At 42.1% G+C, this 22,222-nt stretch overlaps 1 protein-coding gene across 1 annotated transcript in view; it reads right to left on the bottom strand.

Moving 5' to 3' along the window:
* KCNN2 (potassium calcium-activated channel subfamily N member 2) overlaps positions 1–21,720 on the bottom strand; it is a 393,097-nt gene extending 371,377 nt beyond the window's left edge. Inside the window, exon 1 of the mRNA XM_045838087.1 lies at positions 21,512–21,720. The gene's annotated coding sequence lies outside the window, so the exon portion shown is untranslated. The remainder of the gene's footprint in view (positions 1–21,511) is intronic.
* Between the last annotated feature and the right edge of the window lie 502 nt (positions 21,721–22,222).

The raw sequence follows: 22,222 nt of genomic DNA, 5'->3' as shown, positions 1-22,222 counted from the left end.
AATATTTATGGAGAACCTGCTACGTGCCAGACAATGAGGTAAGCAAAATCGAACCTGCCATTTATCCTCCTGTACGTTCTGTGTGCTAAGGCATCCAGACTGGATTAAACAAGAACAACAACTAGTCACTGAGTGACTCTATATGCTAACTATTACTGTCCCTATCCCACAGCTGAGGCAGCTGAGACTTGGGGTGAATGACTTGCTGAAGTCAGGATGGCTGCAAAGAAGAAGAAGAGCTAGCATTTGAGCCTGAGTCTGTCCAACTCCGAAGTCCAGCCTATTTCCACTCTGCCATGCTGTTTAATTAAGAAAGAGCTTAACATGATTTTGATTACATGTTATGTCTCACTAGCAGAGTAACTGATTTGTATTTTATCATGGCTAACAGTGTTGTATTATATTTACTGTTTGTCAAGTCTTTGAATGACTGATTTTGGATTTGGAGTTTGTATTAAAATGTATTACATTTAAAATTTTGCTAGGTTGTACAAAATGCAAAAATGCTTAAAATGGTTTGGGTACATTTGAGGCTAGGAGTAGTAAGAAGGTCTGAGTGTATTTGGGCTATAAAAGTCAAGTCCTAATCCAAATCTCCCCACTGCAAAGAGAACTTCCAAGTGAATTTCTGATGTCAGAGAAGGCTGATTGACATACACATACACACATGGAGTAATGTTCTTTCTCACTAATAATTCTGATAAATACCCTGTCTATTCATAATGTCAGCAGGTACTCTGCAGGAAGACGTAACAGGGCCTGATGTATCAAATCTAAGTTCTTGATTTAGAATCCAAAACCCATGGCAATATACCCCAACTCCACATTTTCTTGCCTCACTATCTGCCACCGATCCCTTCCTCTACCCACCCATTATATTGCAGCCACAACAGAAGGCAAACGACTTTCTAAATGTTCCTCTAGGCCTCCACACGCTTTTCTAGGAAAGCTCTGTCCATCTCTACCCTTTAGCAGCCTGACAGCTCACCTACCTTCTCATCTAGACACCCCCATCCCCATGGAAGTTGATCTCTCCTTCCACTTGGCTTTTCAAGAATATTGCTCAACTCTGTTGATCTGCTCATCACTTGTCATTATCACGGCACAGGGTGTGGGGGTAGGAGCCTGGACCATGTCCTTTCTTCTTAGATTCCTGGTAAGGAGCTCAGCGATGACAGAAAATAGGCACTGAATTGCAATACATGAAATAATGCGTACGGAGAGGAAACTGAGCTAAGAATCAAAGCTCCGCTAGTTTTCACGTTAACAAGGCAGTGATGAGCCAGCCTCCCATTCTGGATTCATGACCAAGGTCATTGCTTTGTAGGGCCTGTGTGTTCCATATTCTAATTTACCTCAAATCATTGATGTGAGTCTCAATTCATATTTCCAATTTAAAGCAAGACTCTTAAGGTATTTTTTATTATTTTTTAAAATCCCTGTTAAACAGTTTTTAATACCTATCAGAAGCTTGAAACTGAAATGCTATGACTAGCCTGCCCTGAATTTCCTGTGCTACATTTGCACAATGGGTGGTCTCCTCAGATCTGTACTGTAACTATACTGATCATTTTCCTCAAGTAGTACTTATTTTCTTTATTTGAAGCAGTATTATTAAACCAGTAATATAGATTAAAGAATATACCCAGAGAGAAAAGCTTGAGAATATTTTAAAAATACACCTAAGATATACATTTATCTCAGTAAATAGAGTCTCCCCTGATCTCCACTTCCGATGGCACAAAGTGGCGGGTGAGGAGAGGGGCCCATTTTCTGACTCCCCACCACAGGAGGCCTTCTCCCAGGTGGAACAGGGCTAGGTTCTCATTTTCACACACCTACTTTGTGTCTACTAGCAGCTTTTTAAAAAACAGATGATGTGTCAAAGTGACTGCCCTACTGCCCCAGTGCTGGGTGGGCTCCAGGCCTTCTGGAGAAGACAGAACTGTATTCCCGCAGTGGCTCCAGCCCCCTATTTCTTCACTTTCCCAAGGACTGCACATGAAAGCCAGTGGCCACGATCAGAGTGAAGGTAAAAAGGAAAGGGAGTGCTTCAAAAGAGCTTTGTGGAGGAGAGAAGAGTCACAGGCCCTTGAGAGTCAGGGCAGGGCCCTCTTACTTTTGATCCCTGGCTATGAACGCTCAGGCGTTTTTAGTGCCCTGCATCCTATATGCTCCGCTGCCCCTGCCGTATGGTAGAGCCCCATCATGTAGAAGCCAGGGTGGCAGCTGTGGTTACCCACACTCCAGGCCTCTCTGCCACACTCAGCCTCCCCTCTACATGAGGCCTTGGTAATATCAGGGTGGTTCTGGGGTCCCCCATTCAAACCAAGTTTGATGCAGCATGGAGTCAGTGTCTGAGCTAAGGCAGACCCACCCAGTAGTGGCAGAAGTCTCCACAGAGTGCATCACTCCAACTTCATGTGACCCTGGCTGACTGGGGGAAGATGCTTAAGTCTCCAAATACCACAGGGCCTACCTAAGCTGTACTCTGTCTCCAAAGCACTTCTAAATGAAACAGGCATTTAAATAGAGTAATGCAAATGCAAAAGGAAAATGAGCATCTATTTCCCACTACAATCAAATTACTTTGTAGGTATAATTCATCATACCCCAGCCTTATTTTTTTATTACTATTAATAAGTTTTCCAAAGCCTACATTTCTTTTAGAAAATCCTAAATAATATAAGAAAAGAAAACTGATTAAAATGGAAATAACTCCTAGATTGGGTCCCAGATCTGACATTCTTGTACCATGGGAGCTCAGGCCAGTGACAGGACTCCCTGTGCCAGGATCCTCCTCCGTGAGGTAAGATGTTGGAATAGATGGTCTCTGAGGTCTCTCCAGCCCTCAGATCACATCTGTTTTGGTTTCCCTCTCACTTTGTCCTAACGATAACAGAGCAGAGCTCCCAACATGAGTTGGGTTGCACATCACAGTGTGGGCATCTCCAGTAGATGCCAGAAGGAATGTCACATCCACTGCAGCTGCAGCAGAGCTGTCGCCTTGGGCACTGGCAGCTGCCACTGACACCAGCAGCACAGGGACCCTGAGCCAAAGAGGACGAGTGCAGTTGAGTCACGATGGCCAAGAATATTGTATCTCAGAGAAAGAACACCAATGATATCCATGGAGGACCCTAAGAACTATCGAGGATGAATTTAAGAAAGGGTGGAATTTCTGTACAGCAGTACTGGGGTATTAACTACCTAGAGTTAAACAACAAACCATTCCAAACTTAGTGGCTTGAAGTAATTATCTCACTCACAATTTGGGCTGGAAACAGTGGGTGTTTCTTCTGCTTGTGTCACGTGGGCTCAGTCATGCTTAGTGCTGAGCTCAGTGGCTCCGTTCTTGTCTGTCTATTGGACTATGTGCCCTTTCATCACCCAGTGAGCTAGTCTAGGCTTCTTCACATAGAACCAGTGACATGGACCCCCAGAACACCAGAACACAAGCCCTGAGGGCAAGCATTTTTCAAGACTCTTCTTGAGGCATGTTTGCCAATGCTGCACTGGCTAAAGTCAGTCACATGCAAAATCTCAATGACAAATGAAGCTGGTGAGCCTGCAGATCAAAGAGGAATTGGAAAGTTTTTTGTAAATTGTCAGCCTCACTTAACCTTTGGGACTCTGTCCAAAGTTTTACATGGAAGTACAAATATAGGGAATTCCTCATGGATCATTTGCTTCTGTAACTCATATTCTTGCTCTTACAAAATACAACACTCTGAAATCATACCTTCAGGCAAATCACTCAATGACACCTTTTAGAAATTTGTAAGTATAAATGTCCTTGACGACCTTTCACCTTATTTCCCTCATTACCCTCCTTCCCCCTCCCCTCTGGTCACTGTCAGTTTGTTCTTTATTTCCGTGTATCTGGTTATATTTTGCTTGCTTGTTTGTTTTGTTGATTAGGGTCCACTTATAGGTGAGATCACATGGTATTTGTCTTTCACTGCCTGGCTTATTTCGCTTAGCATAATGCTCTCCAGTTCCATCCATGCTATTGCAAAGGGTAGGAGCTCCTTTTTTCTTTTGTTGCATAGTATTCCATTGTGTAAATGAATCACAGTTTTTTGATCCACTCATTTACTGATGGGCACTAGGCTGCTTCCAGGACTTGGCTATTGTATATTGTGCTGGTATGAACATCGGGGTGCACATGTTCTTTTGAATTGGAGGGTAGGATTGAGAGGGTGAGGTGGGGGTGGGTGGAGGGGGGGAGTGGTGGTGGGAAAATGGAGACAACTGTACTTGAACAACAGAAAAAAAGAATTAAAAAATTAAAAAAGGAAAAAGAAATTCATAAGTAATCACAGCCAATTAGAATTTTTAAATCTCTGAAATGCATGGCTATGAAATGTATAGCACTTCTTGCAATCTGCAATCTGTGCTTGGCAATTAAACTGAGCATTATACCAGTTTCATTCAACAGATACTCAATTTATATTTCTTACCAATTAACTGCACTAGGCACTGTGCTAAAGGTTTAGGTTTAAAAGAGACAGGAAGGAGGGAGGGAAAGAGGGAGACAGGGAAGAAATGAACTTGCCTCCTTATATCTGTGGTTCAGTGGGATGTAAATCAACAACTTTTGCAAGGACTACAGTTCAGCAACATCACTTTATTTTCAAAATTAAAGTGAATTTTGCATTTTAAACAACCTCCAATGGATCACTTTTAATTTTCATGGAGTCTGTCTTCTCTGAAGATGGTTTAAAAGTGACTTTCTTCTTTCCATTGTTAAATTGTCACCAAGTCATTTATAATTCTGACAGTGTCCTCAGACTCCTTCTGAGGACATTAATTTCCTTGGGCAGTGGAAAAAAAACTGAGTTAATTTCCTCTTACACAGAACATCCTTTCACTTAGATAATACTTCAAAGGGAGCTTCTTCACAGTGCAGAGCTGCAGCAGTGCGAAGAGGGGCTGCACTCAGGGGCTGGTGTCATTGCCCCTAATGTTTTTTTTTCTGTTAAAAACCCACAAAGGCTGCTCCTCAACAAGTCTGAAATGAGCAAAGTTCACTTTTGACCTCTGATCTGTTTATCCATTCAAATGTTCTTCTTGGTGGTTCCTCTTTATTTTAACTGCATAAATTATGAGGATGTTTTTGTTGCTGTTTGTGAATAACAACTCATGGTGCTTATCCCCCTTCAGAAGTTTTTTTAAATAGGCTACCTTAAAGACCCTCCTCTCTCCTTCTCCTCATCACACACACCATAGCTTTTAAAATCCACAAGACATTAATTCTATTGGTGAAATTGTAGATAATATGGTAAGAGAAAGATTTTGGTACAGCGTGCCTAAAGACAGATTCCATCAATTCAGAAGCCAATTAATTTTAGATCAAATAAATTTTACCTAGTTTTGCTAATCAGTTTTAAATTCCTATATTTTTCCAAAGAAGACATACAGATGGCCAACAAGTACATGAAAAGATACTCAATTACACTAATCCTCAGGGACATGCAAATCAAAACCACAATGAAATATCACCTCACACCAGTTAGGATAGCCATTATATTAAAAAAAAAGAAGACAAAAATTAGCAAGTGTTGGCAGGGCTGTGGAGAAAAGGGAACCCTTGTACACTATTAGTGGGAATCTAAGCTGGTGCAAATCTAAGTTGGTGCAGCACAATTAATTTTCCTCAAAAAATTAAAAACAGAACTCCAATATGATCCAGCAATTCCATTTCTGGGTTTTTATCTGAAGGATATTTAAAATACCAGTCAAAAACATATATGTACTGCAGCATTATTTACAATAGCCAAGACAACCTAAATGTCCATAGATGGATAAATGAAAAAAGAAAATGTGTGTGTGCGTGTGATTATTATTAGCTACAAAAAAAGAAGAAAATATTGCCATTTGTGAAAACATGGATGGACCATGAGGGTATTATACTAAGTGAAATAGCCAGACAGAGAAAGACAAATATCACATAATCTCACTTACACTTAGAATCTAAAAAAACAAACATACAAACAAACAAACAAAACAAACAAAACCCAAACTCATCAATACAGACAAAAGATTTGTGGTTGCCAGAGGCACAGGTTGGGGGATGGGGAAAATGGATGAAGCAGATCAAAGACACAAACTCTAGGTTATAAAAGGAATGTCATGAGATGCAATAGATAGCATGGTGACCATAGTGAATAATGTGGTGTTATATATTTCAAAGTTATTAAGAGAGGCAGGTTAAAAGTTCTCATTAAAAGAAAAAATGTGTAATTCTGTGGTAACAGATGTTAACGAGACTTACTGTGGTGATCATTTTGTATTATGTACAAATATTGACTCATTATATTGTACACCTAAAACTAATATGTTATATGTCAATAATAGCTCAATAAAAATATGTTTCTTAGATCCTCACAGAAAACAAAAATCAATGAGAAATTTTTAAAAATGGAAAGATAAATTTTCTGCCCATTTTAAAAGAATAAATCGGGGCAGTAATAAGAAGCCCCAATAAACTTCTGACAAAATTCTGAAAGTTGTAGATATTAACCTTTGACTCCTATCTTGAGAAACTTGAAAGAAAAACAGTGCCTGCTGACCACTGGGACGTGCTAAAATGAAACCCCATGTTACAGAGCGCAAAGTAGGGGAACTATATTTTGTCTACTGACTGGAGAGTGTCCAAGGAAACTGACCTACAAAATATGATTGTGATTGAATTATAAGTGATTTAGAATCCCAGGGTGTATTGATCCGTGAACTTAGATTTATAAAGGAATTACATCCTTAGGATATATGAATGAAATATAAGTGATTTGGAACCACAGGGTGGATTGCTGTGTACTGAATCATTATGATTTCAAATCCATGTTTTGAAAGATTGTTTTAGATAAAGTTGGCTGGGGTTTGAACTTGTTTTGATGGGATTCTTTAGAAATTGGAACTTTAGGACTTTCGTATTCAACTCTCATACGTGCAATGAAGACATTACACCATTGACCCCTCAGTACCTGCAGTGCTGGCCATCACGTGATAGACTTTTAAACTATAAAAACCAAGGGGTCTGAACAGCAACTTGAAAGAGTTCAGTCTAGGCAAGGCTACTCCTTACTGACTTAAATAGCTCTCCCAAGATCTTGAGATGTCTGTGCCTGCCATGGCCAAGCTGCTCTTGGTGAGCAGTGGTATTAAACCGTAAGGCAGTCTGAGGAAGAGAAGGGACATCTGTTCTTGTCTTGATGCGTCTACCCCTCACAGGCAGTGGCCAAGCTCTACAATGGTGCATGGAGTAAGAACCATCAGAGCATCCCACCTTGCCTATCAACACTACTGCCGTCTTCCACTGGCTGATTGCCCCAGCAGGGAGGGACCTGAGCCAGCAGCTGAGAGTCAGAAGGACAGACTCTCCTGAGAACCAACCTTTCTCCTGGTAGAAAGGTTCACCTCAACTAAGTCTGGACGTTCTTCCTTTCATCTCCCCTTTGCCTGCAACCTCAGTATAATTATTCTAACATTGGTTCTTAGTATATTATTCCTTTATTGGCTTATTAAAAGACATTATCCTGGCTGGTGAAATATTATTATGAACTATAATTCCCACAGTGAAGCTGTGTTAAATAAATTATGGACAAACACAATCTCAGTCTCTGAGCTTAATGTTGCCATGAACAAAACAGTATGTAACTGAGCTGCAACAGCTTCACCACAAAGCTGGCTGTGCAGTTCTCCACACCGTCTCCAGGTGGACTATACAAACTCCTGCATCTTTGAACAGTCCACAGATATGAGAAGAAAGGCAAGGAGTTTGTCTGTGGGCTCTTCCTCTCTGATCTGTCTTTGGTAAAAGTCCATTCATTAAGCAGTAAATCCTCCAAACCCTGGATCGTTACCTGGCCCCTCCAGCACCAAGGGGGAAGGCAGAGCCTCTGAAATCCCTCCTTGTTGATGGGTGTTGTATGAGGGGACCCTGAAATATACGCCAGCAGAAGCAACAGCAGACAGGCTCTCACCCTCTAGAGACAGTGTGAAGGGACAGTCAGGCAGCTCTGGTTGGGAACCTGAGGCCCAGGGCGACGGGCTCAGCTGACCTGGAACAGTGAATCTGAAAGGTCTGGCAGCACTGCAGGCCATTATGCAGCCACAACATCTCTATGTGGCCATAACTTTTCTGTGAAACCCATGTTTTTTCTACGTCTTGAAAGCTCAAGGTTGAGTTTCTGCCCAAGACCATCTTCTAAAAGGCACAAAATCCTTCATGTACTATTCAGAAGTTAATGTAATAGTTATTGTCCAAGGATGATGGACTTTGAGACTGGGTACAACTGTTATGGAAAATACATTCATTAGATTATTTCATGTAAATTTGGGTTTTTTTTTCACTTAAACTTGTAAACAACTTCACTAACAGGAGATTAAATGTACTTAACCAATCTTGTGGGAATTCACCATCAACCATGATTGATGTGACTCTGTGATCACATCCCCTCATTAAGAACATACCTGAAATCTCTCTCCCAGAAAATATGTTAGTTTCATGTAAGTGAAAACTAATAATATGGTGAAAGATGCTCTCAAATTAAATTGGAGTAAATAAAGGAGGAATCAAATGCCATGCATAGTGTACCCAGACCCCTGTGCAGGATGTGCAGGTTATGGGTCCCCACACACAAAAGAGAAAGATAACAAATGGTAATGAAATTACAGATGGTTTCACCAAATCCCTTATTATATTTTTCCATTCTTTCCTAACTTTCTACATAATTACTTTCTAATCAAAATTTTTTAATTAAAATGAACCTAAAATACCTTAAATTGAGAGCTATGATAGGCAGTCAAAACCAAAATGTTTAATAATTTATTAAGCTGAAATCTAATCACTTACATCCTGTTAGAATATTGTGTGGACAGAAAAGTTTAATGAGCTCAGAGGAGTAACTCTCACAATACAGAGACCAAATCGAGAGAGTTTGTTGAAAACACAGAGTCATTCCATCAATCCAATAGAGTAGGTCTGGGTGAGATTAGAAATTTGTATTTTATCAAGCTTCCTGGTGACTTTAATGCAGCTGATGAGGGCCATCTGTTGATAAATACTAGCCAAAAGAAAAGTCCAAAGCATCAAAATTTCACAGAAACTCTCACACACCACCCCAAATAGTGCAGCTCTGTCCCTAAGAATGTCAGTCCTCTGGGCCCCAGGGCAGGTCCTCCAGTGGCCCACCACACTCCTCTGGTTCTGATCCATTCTCATTCAGCAAATATTTTTGATGGGCTTTCTTTGTGGTTTGCCTAAGGGAAGAAAATGGGCTGCTCTGTCTACTGTCGCATTTGAGGTTGTTAGAAAGTCTGTCTCATTGTGAACAATAAATTGGCACTCAGTTTATACATCAGTCTTTCTAGGCCCAGTTAATGTGAGTCTATTCCTGAAACTTGGGTCCATTTTCAGATAATTGACAAAACTGGACACGTGAGTTCTCAAAGCCGACTCTCTTCAGTGAGGAATAGTGAGCCCTATTTCCACAATAGTGGATGTTTGTTATTTTTGCCCGCCTGGCATCCTTTTCCATTTTTCTGTTACAGCATCTTGACTTTCCCCTGGGAATCACCCCTCTTCTGCTCTCAGATTCCTTTCACATCTGAACACACCTGTCCATTTAAACTCAATCTTAAAATTTTTGTTAGACTAAAACTATGCTTCAGAAATAAAGCTTAGATCTTTTGGTGGGCATCATGGAGCCACAAGAAAAAAAGTGGGCCTGAGAACAAAGCCATCACAGACCAAAAAAAAAAAAAAAAATCAAGAGTTAGAGACAAAATTAAAAAGAGAGAAAGAAAAAAGAAGAAAGCTCTCTATGATATAATTGCTTGAATACTGGCTACAGATGCTCATATCTGCAGCCTTTGTCTTACATGAGCCAACCAATTTCCTTTCTTATTTGAGCCAGTTTGAATTAGATTTCTTTCATCTAATAAAGAAAGAGTATTAAATATACAACACCTCTCTATCTGTACAAACAGAGCATCCCTTCCATTCAAGAGCAACAGTTGGGTCCAAAGATCTACCATTGTTCTAGGCAACATTTAGCAACTCCATCCTCACAGGAAGTGGAGACTAACTGGACATTAACTGTGTATCAAATCTTCACTTGAGAATAAGGTGAACCTAATAATTGTCACTAGAAAACAGTGACACCGGCTTTTCTTTCCCAAAGACCACTCACATGTTTCAGCATGGTATAAGAACAAAAACATGAGATGCTTTACAAATCTTTAAATCTTGCTTTATGCCACAAGAATCTTTCCATGCTTACAACTTAGGAACATTTCTCTAACTGTAAGAGGAAGACCCACCCCCCTGCCTTCGGTGCCCCAAGTAGAGAAGGATATCGTCACAGTCAATCAGTCATCTCAGTTATGAACATCATCACAGCCAGTCAGTCACCTCTGTTACCGGAAACAGGAGGGGAGGTTTCCTGTTCACGGGAAAAGCAATGGTCACATTAACTTCACAGACTTGAACTGCAGATAAAATTCTTTTTTTCCTGCCCTTTCAACATTACTTGGCAATCTTCACTGCTTATATACATAAAATCATTAAAAGGAAAAAAAAATCTTATCAGAAGATTTCTGAGAAAACAAGGAAAACATTTTTTTCCAGAAAAAGTATGCACAAACAAGAACCCTTCAATGTGTTAAATAGACTTCTGATTCTCTTACATAATGGCTCCTACAGACAGGGTGGAACAGGGCTGCAGCCTGTCATGGTACCAGTCATACAAAACATACACACTTAGGAACAACTCAGCCTCATGAAATAATTAAACATGGCATAATGTTTACACTCAAAATCTCTCTGTTACAAAAAGAGACCTGACTAGTAAGAGTTAACAGCTCATCAAAAAGAATGGATCTTCAGAAGTGACAGCTCACTGCTGTCCTGCTTCTCTCTAAAGGCTATAAAGCATGTACACTCTACTCCACACCGGAAAAGACTTGACTCTGCAAAACAGTAAAATAAGCACCAAATCCTTGGAGCCGAAGAAGAAAGCATTCACATTAGAATTGATACTGGGCATATGTCTAACATCAGAAGGGGAACCTACTTGTATACCAATGAATAAATTTAGCCTCAGGATGTAGCTTGCAAAACTAGTATCCAAGTTACCTCATAATGTTTTATTTTGGTAAAAAATAAAATTAAAATATTTGTTTTCATTTTATAAAAACCACACAATAGCATTCTGTACTTTCTCAGAGTCCCTCTTCCTCCTGTCTCTCTTGGTGAGCACCTCTTCCAATTCCTTGGGATTTTTCCCAAGTCCAGCAAGTGTCCCTTACTTTCAGACTTGGGAAAAATAACATTTTGTGGCATGGTGCCCAACTCCCAAGCAACCACTGAAGAGCCAACAGTATGTGGAGTTAGCTTCCCAGGGGGTAAACCTTCACCAACAAGATAAGAGGCAGCTAGGAAACTAAGCTCCTCTTTCTTTTTCCCTGCCATAAATGACCACAACGTGTAGTTCCTCCCTACAACATTTCTGGAAAAATCCCAAATGCCAAGTAAGCATGCACATGGAGTGACATAGTGGGTCACACCCCAGCTCCTTGCTAAACAGTAACTAGTGTGGTAATACATAGCATTACACTGTATCACATGGCGTTTACTCTGGACTTGTTAACCTTCACACTCTGGGGTAGGGCATCCCAAATAAACTGACAGCACTCTAAGCATTGCCTTGGGCTCTGCTTTCTAGAAGATGCGAGAGAAGGCATGTTGAAGCTACTTTGTTGACAAGAGTGAAATCTCTTTGCTCACTATATCACTAATAATTTTATTAATAAAATAATTTCCCTTCAAATATTAAGTGATATGGGTTTGATTTTGCTTTGTCCTTTGATCTGGAGATAACAGATAAAGCATTGCTTATTTATATAGGGTCTTTCAAAATACCCCTTTATTTGCTATTACCAATCAGTGCAAGGAGTACACTTACATACTTGTACTTCAGTTATATAGTGCTCCATAACTCACCACCCAAAATGAAATGACTTAATGCAAAGATATGGAGGCTTGTTTGCATGGTTCCCATCCTGGTGGCACCAGCTGGGGTCACTCACTTGGCCAAATGCAGCTGGTAGTTGCCGTAGGGTAAATGGAGTCAGTCAGGCTCCCTCACTGAGATGCCTGGGCAACTAAGATAAGCAGCATCCTCACAGCCTTCAGACTGGGCCCAATAAGCAGTATTCCCACAACACTGAGTGGGCTCACATGAGCAGAATCACTCTCTGTTATACAATATCTTAGCACCCTGCCGGCTTCGTGTGCATGCAGGATTTAAGGGAGTTCAGACTCCCTGCTGCTGCGACCCGCAACTTGTGGCGTGTGTGTGTATCGCCCACTGTAGATAAAGGCCTGTCAGACATCCCAACAACTCTGTGAATATTCTTGCATCTTCCCAAATTCTGTGTGAACCTGCCCGGCCTTGAACAATCACAACACTGTCGGGCTGGACTAAAAAGTCCTACAAAGCCTCACTCAAAAATCTGTGCCTTGCTGCTCTTTCTGACAGTGGCTTGCTCTCCCTGAGGCAAGCTGAAACTTCCTTACAGCCCTGTAGACCCAGGACAGTCTGCCCCTCACGAGGAGGCTGTATTCCAAGAGGGAGGAGGCGAAAGCCACCAGTCCTCTGGAGGCCTGGGCTCAAAGTCCCTGAATTTACTTTCTTTGAATTTTATTGTTCAAAGTCAGTCACAAAAGCAACTTGACTCAAGGAGCAGGACACAGACCCTACCTCTTCATGTGATGAACAGCACTGTGTGCAGAAAGAGGGAAGGACGTGTGGCTGCTGTCTTTGGAGACTACTTACTGTGGTGATTTCCAGAGTTGTCTGCAGATCAGAATCATCTGGAGACCTTTTAACATGACAAGAGCAGAGGCCACGGCCTACACAATGAATTCACAATGGAACTTGGGGGCAGAGAACATAGGCATTTGCTTCTGTCTTTGCAAGCTCCCTCAGGTGATTCCAATGTGCACACAAGTTTAGAAACCCTTGATCTACCACAGCTTATGAAAAGAGAGGTTTTGAAAAGCTGAAGGCTCCAACCAGCAGTGTCTCAGTTATACTTGGTTACATATCATTTCACAGTATGCTCAGTGGCTTGTCTTGAAACCCACTGCAGGTTTAAAATTTAAGTGAAACACTAATCACTTCAAAGCATAATAAAGCTGCCATGATAAGCCAGCCTAGCATGCCTTCCAGGGCGACCGACTTTCCAGGTTGCCTGGGACAGAGCAGTGTCCTGGGACACAAGACTTTCAGTGCTAACACCATGTTGGTTGAGCCAAAATGCACAGTTGGTCACCCTAGCATTGCCTTATCTCCCTCTGCCAGATCAGCCATGTTCTAGGAGTGTCCAACCCACAACCTGCCAGGATGGCTATGAATGCGGCCCAACCCAAAATCATATATTTACTGACAAGCTTTTTTTGTTGTTGTTCATCAGTTTTTATTACTGTTTGTGTATTTAATGTGTGGTCCAAGATGACTCTTCTTGTAGTGTGGCTCAGAGATGCCAAAAGGTTGGACACCCTTGATAGTGGACCTTATTTCTGTAACACGGTTTCATTGTTATGACCTGAGTTTCCCTAAAATTAATGACCTACGACTGTTGTCTAAAGCGTGTTCCACGGACCTGACCCATTAGCATCACCTGGACACTTGTTAGAAATGGAAATCCTGGGAAATCCTGACTCCGCGTCAGAATCTCTGGGAACAGGGTCTAGGAGTCTGTGTATTGAAAAGCATGAATTTAAGAAGCACTGGTTTGGCCTGGCCATGTTCCATCTTCATTTAGCTCTACATAAGACAAATCAGGTTTCTAATTTGCAATCAAGGTAGAAAAAAAATATAGGAGGAACATTCAATCAACACTAATTGGCCAGAAATGCCTTGACAAAAAGCAGCCAGCATCTTCAGACAAATACATGAGAATCATCATTTTTGGTTTAGCTGTGGTCAGTCATTTCTTTGAGAAGCTGTATAAAAATGTTTACATCCACAACAGAGGCTGGAGTCTGGAGTCAGGAGTCAGGGGTGTGCTGAGCACAGCTGCCTGCAATGGGCAGGGCCTGGCTCTTCCAGAACACAGCAAAGCTGTCGATAACAATCAGGTGGTGAATTTTTCTACCACCTCAAAGGAAGAAAGAATCTCTCCCTCAAAGTTAAGTAGAAAATCAAGATGTGTCTGGGACTGGATACTTGGCTTTCAATCTGAAGTTACAGTAAGAGTCATTGAGGTTTTAGTAATTTAGAAATCATACTCTGTTGAACTAGCTTGGGCTGAGGTTCACCTAGATGTAAGGGTGAGTTCTGCCGAGCAAATTAATACCATAAATATTTAACCACCTTAAAAAGAAAACAGGTTTTTTTAAGGACTTACCTGTTTATATTAAACTGGTGTTAATAATTACAGGAGTCTTATCCATATATGAAAGAAGAAACGCTCATGCAAAATACTTTGTTGGTACTATTACTGCATGGATTCAAAGTAAAATAAAGCTATTTCTTAAAACACACACCCTGTAATTTAGAATTTTTACTGATTCAGACTAGTCTCCCTGCATACAGAATAAAATTTTAGGAGGATTTCTTTACCAGTCAGTTAGCATGTAGCTTCATCCCTAATACACTGCCACAAATGGGGTTTTTAAAGGCCTTCCCACAACTCACCTTTGATAAATGATGGCTTTTATTTCTCATGTGTTTCACACACTTCATATTTAAATTCAAAGAGAAGAATCAGTTAACCAATTTTTCCCCTGCATAAGATAATACAAGTAACAGAAGTTACTGTGGAAAGAACTGCCCTTTCGGCATTTCTGAACTGCCACGATCGCAATCTGCCTGCTGCTGCACTGCAGGGCTGGCCCGTGTGAGCTGCCCGCCCCCACATTCTGTGGACAGCACAAGTGCCTTTCACAACAGTGTCTCCCACAAAAATAAAAAATACAGGATTGAATTGGAAAAGCTCCTGTTTTCAGCAACAAATTCAGTTCCTCATATTATAATCACATGACAAGTAAGTCTGTAAGCTTTACTTTCCCTAAAAATTTTTTAAAATAAAAATATACACTCCTTATGTAAATAACTAAGTAGATTTTAATCACTGATGTTTTCTATGTCCGAAGACTTCTAAGTATTTCTTAAATGACCAACTGCTTTTAAAATATCTCTGAGAAAGTATAAATAAGTCATTCAGATAAACCTCATTTTTAAGGAGGCTTAAATGACTTCTATATTCTTTCCCCATTCGGGAGAAACAACCAGCAATACTAATGAACGAACAAACACTGTGAAACTGAGGGATGGAAAGATTCTTCTGCCACTCCCTCCACTTCCCCATTGTACCAGCTTCTCTCTCTCTCTAAGCCCTTCCCTCTGGGGAGTTGTCCTGCCCCTCACCTGGGCTTTGATGCGAGGCCAGTACCAAGGTGGAGTCCTGGAGGTCAGAATAGTTGTGCAAAGCCATCTGCATGGAATGAGTTGTCAATTTAAGTCAACAGAGAGCAAGGGTCCTGGTAGGGAAGCTAAACTTGACCATCAAATCCAAGGGGGTAAACTCAGAATCAGAACTAAACCCCAGCCCCACCAGGGTGGCGAACTAGACTGACCTCTGAATCAGAACAATGGAAGGGCAATGGAAGAGGATGGAAGACAGATCATGGCAGTGCCCCACGTAAGACAGTTTGTTTATTTAAAAGTATCTGCTCAATGGAATTATAGGTTTCATTCACAAAACAAGAATAGTGAATGTTACCTATTTCATAAAGCTGTTATGAAAACCACACGAAATAATTTGAAGTGTATGTGTAAACACAAGAGGCCATACTACTATGTTCCTTGGGTGGGGAGGGCCCACAACAGAAGTGATATGTACATTGTAATTGTCTGTTTATTTATCTGTCTCCCTAACTAGACTATGATTTCCTTGAAAGCAGTGACTATGTCTTAGTCATCACACTGTCTCTATTTAGATACATAGTAAGACATTCAATCACTGTTTATGAAATGTTGAACACATTAATTCTGAATCTTCACTGTTATTCAGACTCCTGGCTAGCCATGAATTATGTGAAATAATGTGAAAAACAAAACAGCAAATGCCCATGTGCACAGCAATAGTTCCCCATCTGTCAAAAATGACTACTACCTAGCGCAAGAACACTGGCTCCTCTAGGTAAGGGGCCTAGAGTCTCAGAGTCAGAAGCATTCCTCAAAGCCAGTCAACAAAAGGAGGAAATGACAAGCAAATGACTTGGAAAATAATCACAACTAAACTTTACTATGTCCCTATCATTTGTCAGGCACTATGCTAAGAAGCTTCATATTATCTTATTTAAAACTCACAACAAGCCCTGGCTGGTGTGGCTCAGTCAGTTGGAGCTTCCCGTACACATCCCATAACTGAAAGATCACAGGTTCAATTCCCTGTCAAGGCACATGCCTAGGCTGCAGGTTCAGTCCCTGGTGTGAACGTGTATGGGAAGCAACCAATCAATGTTTCTCACACCAATGTTTCTTTCTCTCCCTCCCTCCATCCCTTCCTCTCTCTCTTTAAAAGCAATGAAGATAATGTCCTTTGGTAAGGACAAAAAAAAAATCAAACTCAACAGTATAAGCAGGTTTTGTTATTATCCACATTTACAGATGAAGAAATTGAGTCTCCTACAGAGTTTAAGTGACCTCACCAAGCTGTATGTGGTAGAGGTAGAACTGAACTCTAGGTCTATATTCTTAAGTAACATTGTACCCAACTGTCTGAGAAAAAAAGAGGTCCTCATGCGTTTACCATTAGTGAGAATAGGATGGTCTCATTTTCATCATCTTAATGCCAAATGGAAAAAGAATTCTTCCTCCTCCCTCCCTCTCTTCCTTCCCCAATCCCTGTACACATAGCATAAGCCAGTCACTGTGCTGGTACTAGAGATATACCAGAGTAAAGGAGCAGCCATTTGAGGGAAGGAGAGAGACACAGGTGAAGAGATGTGAACTGCAATAAGAAACTGGTAGCTGGGGAGCAAGATGTCAGCAGGGTGATGGCATGCAGTGACAAGGAAGAACCTTGTCTGGCACAATGCAGGACGCAGGGCCAGCCCCTCAGGCAGGGCATGAGGAGTATATTGTGAAGGCGAGTACTGCAGAGGAGGCCTGGCGGGGTGATGAGATGGGACACCTGGCATCAGAAAGGCCTCAGCAACCATTTCCCAAATAAGATGTCACAACGGACAGCACAGCCTGAGGCCTTGTGGGGCTGGGGTTTGATAGAAATGTTGTGGTCCACCCCAAGCTAGTTACCTGACAATGATCAAATAGATTTGCTGGGGAAAAGTCTCATTAATATAACGAGAATGATTTGTGTGACATCAGTGTAACCTGGAAGTCAAGGAGAGTGGACTAGAATGCATGGGTGTGTCCAATGGTGATTTCACTGTACTAATCAGTGGGGGTGGTATGCTCAATTGAGTGAGCATGTGTACTATGTGGCCATCACACTCAAAATGACTGAACAAATACAGCAACAAATCTGTGTCAGATTTTGCATGAGGCCTGAACATTCCTCCATGGAAACTATTTGGATAATTCAAAAGGCTGCAACTACGGGCAACCAGTGATTGGCAACTTCATCATGACAACGCACCTACTCATGCATCACGTCTTGTACAGAGATTTTTGGTGAAACATCAAATCACCCAGGTAACTCAGCCCCATTATAGCCCAGATTTGGTGCCCTGTGACTTCTTTTCACAAAACTAAAATCACCTTTGAAAGGGAAGAGATTTCAGAGCATCAGTGAGATTCAGGAAAATACAACAGGGAAGCTGATGGAGATTGGGAAAACTGTGTGAGGTGCCTACTTGGAAGGGGACTGAGGCGTCATTGTCCTACGTACAGTGTTTCCTGTATCTTGTGTCTTCTTCAGTAAATGACTCCTTTTCTTCATAAGGGGTTGGATATCTTCCAGACAGATCTCATATGCCTGCAATTCACTGGCCTTTAAACCCAACTTGTGGCTTTCTTGTATCAACTGCCTTGGATCCTTTCATTCAGCCTCTTGGTCCTCTGTTCTTTCTGATTTCACTCTGTTCCAGCCCCAAGGCCTGCTGCATTCTCTGCGACTTCCTGATCTAGCTCATCTTCCTTCTCTGACATGCAGGACTCTTCTGGTCACTCTGTATCTCACTCACTAGTCCTTGTCATCCCTGGCTTCTGTGAACAGTAATGGGTGTCCACATGGGACACTGGCCACAAGACCCCTGGTCACATCCTGCTAATGGGCTGGCACCACCACTAGACCTGCTTCAGCCTCAGGAGGGATTGGGAACTGCACAGCTGCACCTGCAGACACTGGCAAGGCCCAGATACGAGGACACCTCCTCCAGGTCCCCTCTGTTTCTTCATATCTATATCGTTTATGTAAGCTTCTGAAATCTAGTTAACCAATATTTATTGATAAGCTATTCCACTTACACTCTTCTGGAAATAAAAGAGACAAATAATAATTTTCTGTCCCAAGAGAATTCATAATCTGACAAGGATAACTAAATGGAGGAACTTGCATTATACCCTCTGCGTAGTCTCAGAGTTCCCACATTTACACATTTACATCTCTTGCCCCAAATTTTCCCTCAAGCTTCAGACCTACACACTACTCCCTACCTGACATTTTTACTTGGCTGTCAATAGCATTTCAAAATTAACATATCTAAATTGTGATATTCTTCCCTTCCTGTTCTTCCTCTTCTCTGTAACAGCCTCAATGTCCTCAGAGTCCATTTATAGACCCCTATATATAATCCATCAGTGAGTCCTGTCCATTCTACCTTCAAAATGTATCCTGAATCCATCCACCTCTCTCCAAGTCCATTCTCACCACCCCAATCCACCACTGGGCTACGGCAGGCCCACAGAGCCCTTGTGCATATTTGAGAATAGGTGCCCTTCCTCTGGGCCTTCACAGCCTGGCACCAGGATGTTTGCTGAGAAACAGAGCACGGGCTGGATTTCACCTTCCATTTGACCTCCAGGCTGGCACCCTGTGCAGTAAATAACCTGCAGAAACACAGTCACGCCCCTGCCACCATCTTTCCTCTACTGCTGCAGTGGGCCTGTAAGTGCCCCCACCCCCATAGTCTATCCTCCACATGGTATCCAGAGTGGCCTTTTAAAGTCGTAAACCCAATTGCTTCACTTCCCTGCTTAAAACTCTTGCTTATTACCTTGATCTACAAGGCCCTAACACATCTGGTCCCAGTCTACCTCTCTGACCTGCTGGCCCACCCTTACTCTGACCACCTTTCTCTCCCTTAAAAGTATAAAACATCAAGTTCCCTTCCCTTTGACTGAGGTGTCTGCTTTCCTGCCTTCCAGCTTGAACAATTGTACATAGAACAGGATTAGTCCTATTTCATTATTTAGCAGTTATTTTTAAGGTAATAAGCATTCCTGGCCCTACCAGCCAAAACACAGCTGGGACTTCACTACAGACTTGCCCCTAACCATAAGGTCCCTCCTGCCTGTCCCCATCTAAGGTAACCGTAAGTATAAATCTCAGTTCTCATTCCCTTGATTTCCTACTTCTACATGTAATCCTACATAATTTGGGGGTAGTTATTTCAGTAGTCTTTAATATTATAAAAGTAATCATGCTATGTATTCTTATAGACAATTTTCACTAATATTATATTGCTAAAATCCAATTATATTATGCATCACTTAGTTTATTTGTTTTGAATGCTGTATAATATTTCTCAGTGTGATGATATGGCATTGAGTTCAGTGTGAATGGGCATTGGAGTTCTTTCTAGGTTTTCACTATTGGGAGCCAGTTATGAATATTTATGTGCATGTCTCCTGCTGAACATGTGCACAAATTTCTATTGGCATAAATCTAGAATGAAGTTGAACTGTTGGGTCACAGGTGCACAAATGTTCAGATTAGGATATAATGACAAACTGTTTTCCAAAGTCATCATACCGGGTCACACTCCCACCAGCAACGTTGGAAGGTGCAGTGGATCCACATCCTCTTAACCACTTGAAATTGTCAAACTTTTTAAATTCAGGGCCAGTCGAATGGGTGAAAAAGGATATCTCAGTGTGGCCTGATCTGTATTTCCATAATTACTAAAGATAATTAGTACTACTTAGTATGTTCACTAGCTGTTTGCATTTCCTCTCCTCAGTGCTTCAAGGTGTCAACCTGAATGTCACCAACACAAAGACAACTTCTCTGACCCTCACCATGTGAAGGTCACCGCTCTCTAGCATGCTACTGTTTTCTTGGTGGCATCTACTACTATCTAAAATTACCTAGTTTGTTTGCTGATATATGAGCTGTCTCCTTCAACTTGAATACAAGTTCAAACATCTTTGCTGCCTCATTCCCTCCTCCGTCACCAGTGCCTAGAACCGTGCCGAGCGCAGAGTGGAGGGATGAATATATGAGGGCAGAGATATGTAACAGACCAAGAGTTACGTTCCAGAATCTGAGTTTCAGTCTCAGCTCCCCCACTTACTAGCTGTGTTATCACAAACAAATTCCTTCAATCATCTGTTCTGAATTGTCCCGTGTGTAAAACAAGTGATAATAATATTCCTTATTTCATGGGGTTGTTATGAGTTTTAAATAAGTTAATACTTACAGAGTTCTTAGAACAACATCAAAAAGTGCTAAGTAGATGTCAGTTGTTATTATTAATGTGTAATGTTTGTTATTTACTCCATGGCCTGGGAACACAAGCACTAAACCAGCCTGGGTACAATGAACATCCTCCCTCCCACAGGCTCTATACCCCTCCTCATAAGCCCACAACCTAGAGAAAAGTACAGGGGCACTTGGAGAAAAGTTTGGAGGGTAGTTTATTTGCAAGAAAATGGTCTGGTCATCCCACATGAAAAAAAGTTAAATCACAGCATAGAGCAAGTGCTCAACAACACGGGATGAACAAATGATTCACAAACCATCAATCCAGGCATCTTGTAACACTAGCCTTGTATTAACATTGCACACAAAGTCCAGACATTCTCCCCTCTGTCCCTGTATTCAGATTCCTATTTTCAGACAGGAAAGAGAAGTTAGAATGGCGAAAGGCAAAGAAATACCAGCAGGCTGGTTAAGGAACAGAGAACTGAGACAGGGAGCAAGGGTGGAAGGTGGGGAAGGGGGAAGGTGGGAATTTCAGATCACACTGTGGCACTGGCCTCTGCTGTGGAACATTGAAACACTGAAGATAAGAACGTAAGGGAGTCCCTCCATCAACTGCCCACCCAGAGAATTTTTCTTTTCAAGGTATGAATAGGGACAGGGGAAAAATAATCCAGAGAGAGGGGTGAAGAAGGGAGTAGAGGCCCAAGGAGACTGATGGGGGAAGGGGAAGCCCAAGGCAAACTTCACTTCTCCATTTGCCCAGGGGGAGGATGGTCCCATTAAATCCATGGCCCCAGTCAATGTCACCTTAGCAGGGCGAGCTTACCTTGTTCTGCGACCTGGAGCCCCGCTCCATTTGGAGCCCTCCTTGCCCCAAAGTGGGAAATGCGGCCTTGGTTAAATGCACCAGGAAGCAAAGGCGAAGTGAGATTCCACTGAGAATTCCAGCAGGTTCACTGGGAGAAACTGTTTCCATTTGAGAAGAATCAAGAGTCCTGGCCAAAGACCAGCTGCCTCTCGGGGTGTCAAATTCCGTGACAGCTCTAAGCCCCAGAGAATGCGTGGCCCTCCGTGCCACCCCCCCCCCCCTCCTCCGGAGCTGCCAGAGTCCCTGGGAGGGGTTCGGGCGGGGGACACGGCGGGGCTGCCCACTGGTGGCTGGCTGGTTGGGGTCCACCTTTGAAGAATCCTACTCCTACTTGCCGGTCCCTGCTTCAGCACCGAAGGTACAAAATACTGAACCTGGTGATAGGATGCTCTGCCAGGACTGGAGACTCCCTCCTTCTCCAGTCCTTGGCCAGGGACAAGCCCGGCTGGCGGGGGCGAGAATACACAGGGTATTGCAGAACTAGAGGCTACTGAGGGGTGTGCATGCGCCCAAAATATCCCTCTCTCTCTCTCTCTCTCTCATACACACACACACACACACCCCGTTTCCCCTTGATCGACCCTCCAGAGGAAAGTAATTGTCCTTAAGCAGCATAAAGCAGCACGGGGCGGGTGGGGGGGGGTGGCGGGGGAGCCCTGTACTGTAACA

Source organism: Phyllostomus hastatus, unplaced genomic scaffold, assembly GCF_019186645.2.
Source record: "Phyllostomus hastatus isolate PE091 unplaced genomic scaffold, TTU_PhHast_1.1 phas_contig_254, whole genome shotgun sequence".
Taxonomy (NCBI): domain Eukaryota; kingdom Metazoa; phylum Chordata; class Mammalia; order Chiroptera; family Phyllostomidae; genus Phyllostomus; species Phyllostomus hastatus.
This window is presented reverse-complemented; position numbering and strand designations above follow the sequence as displayed.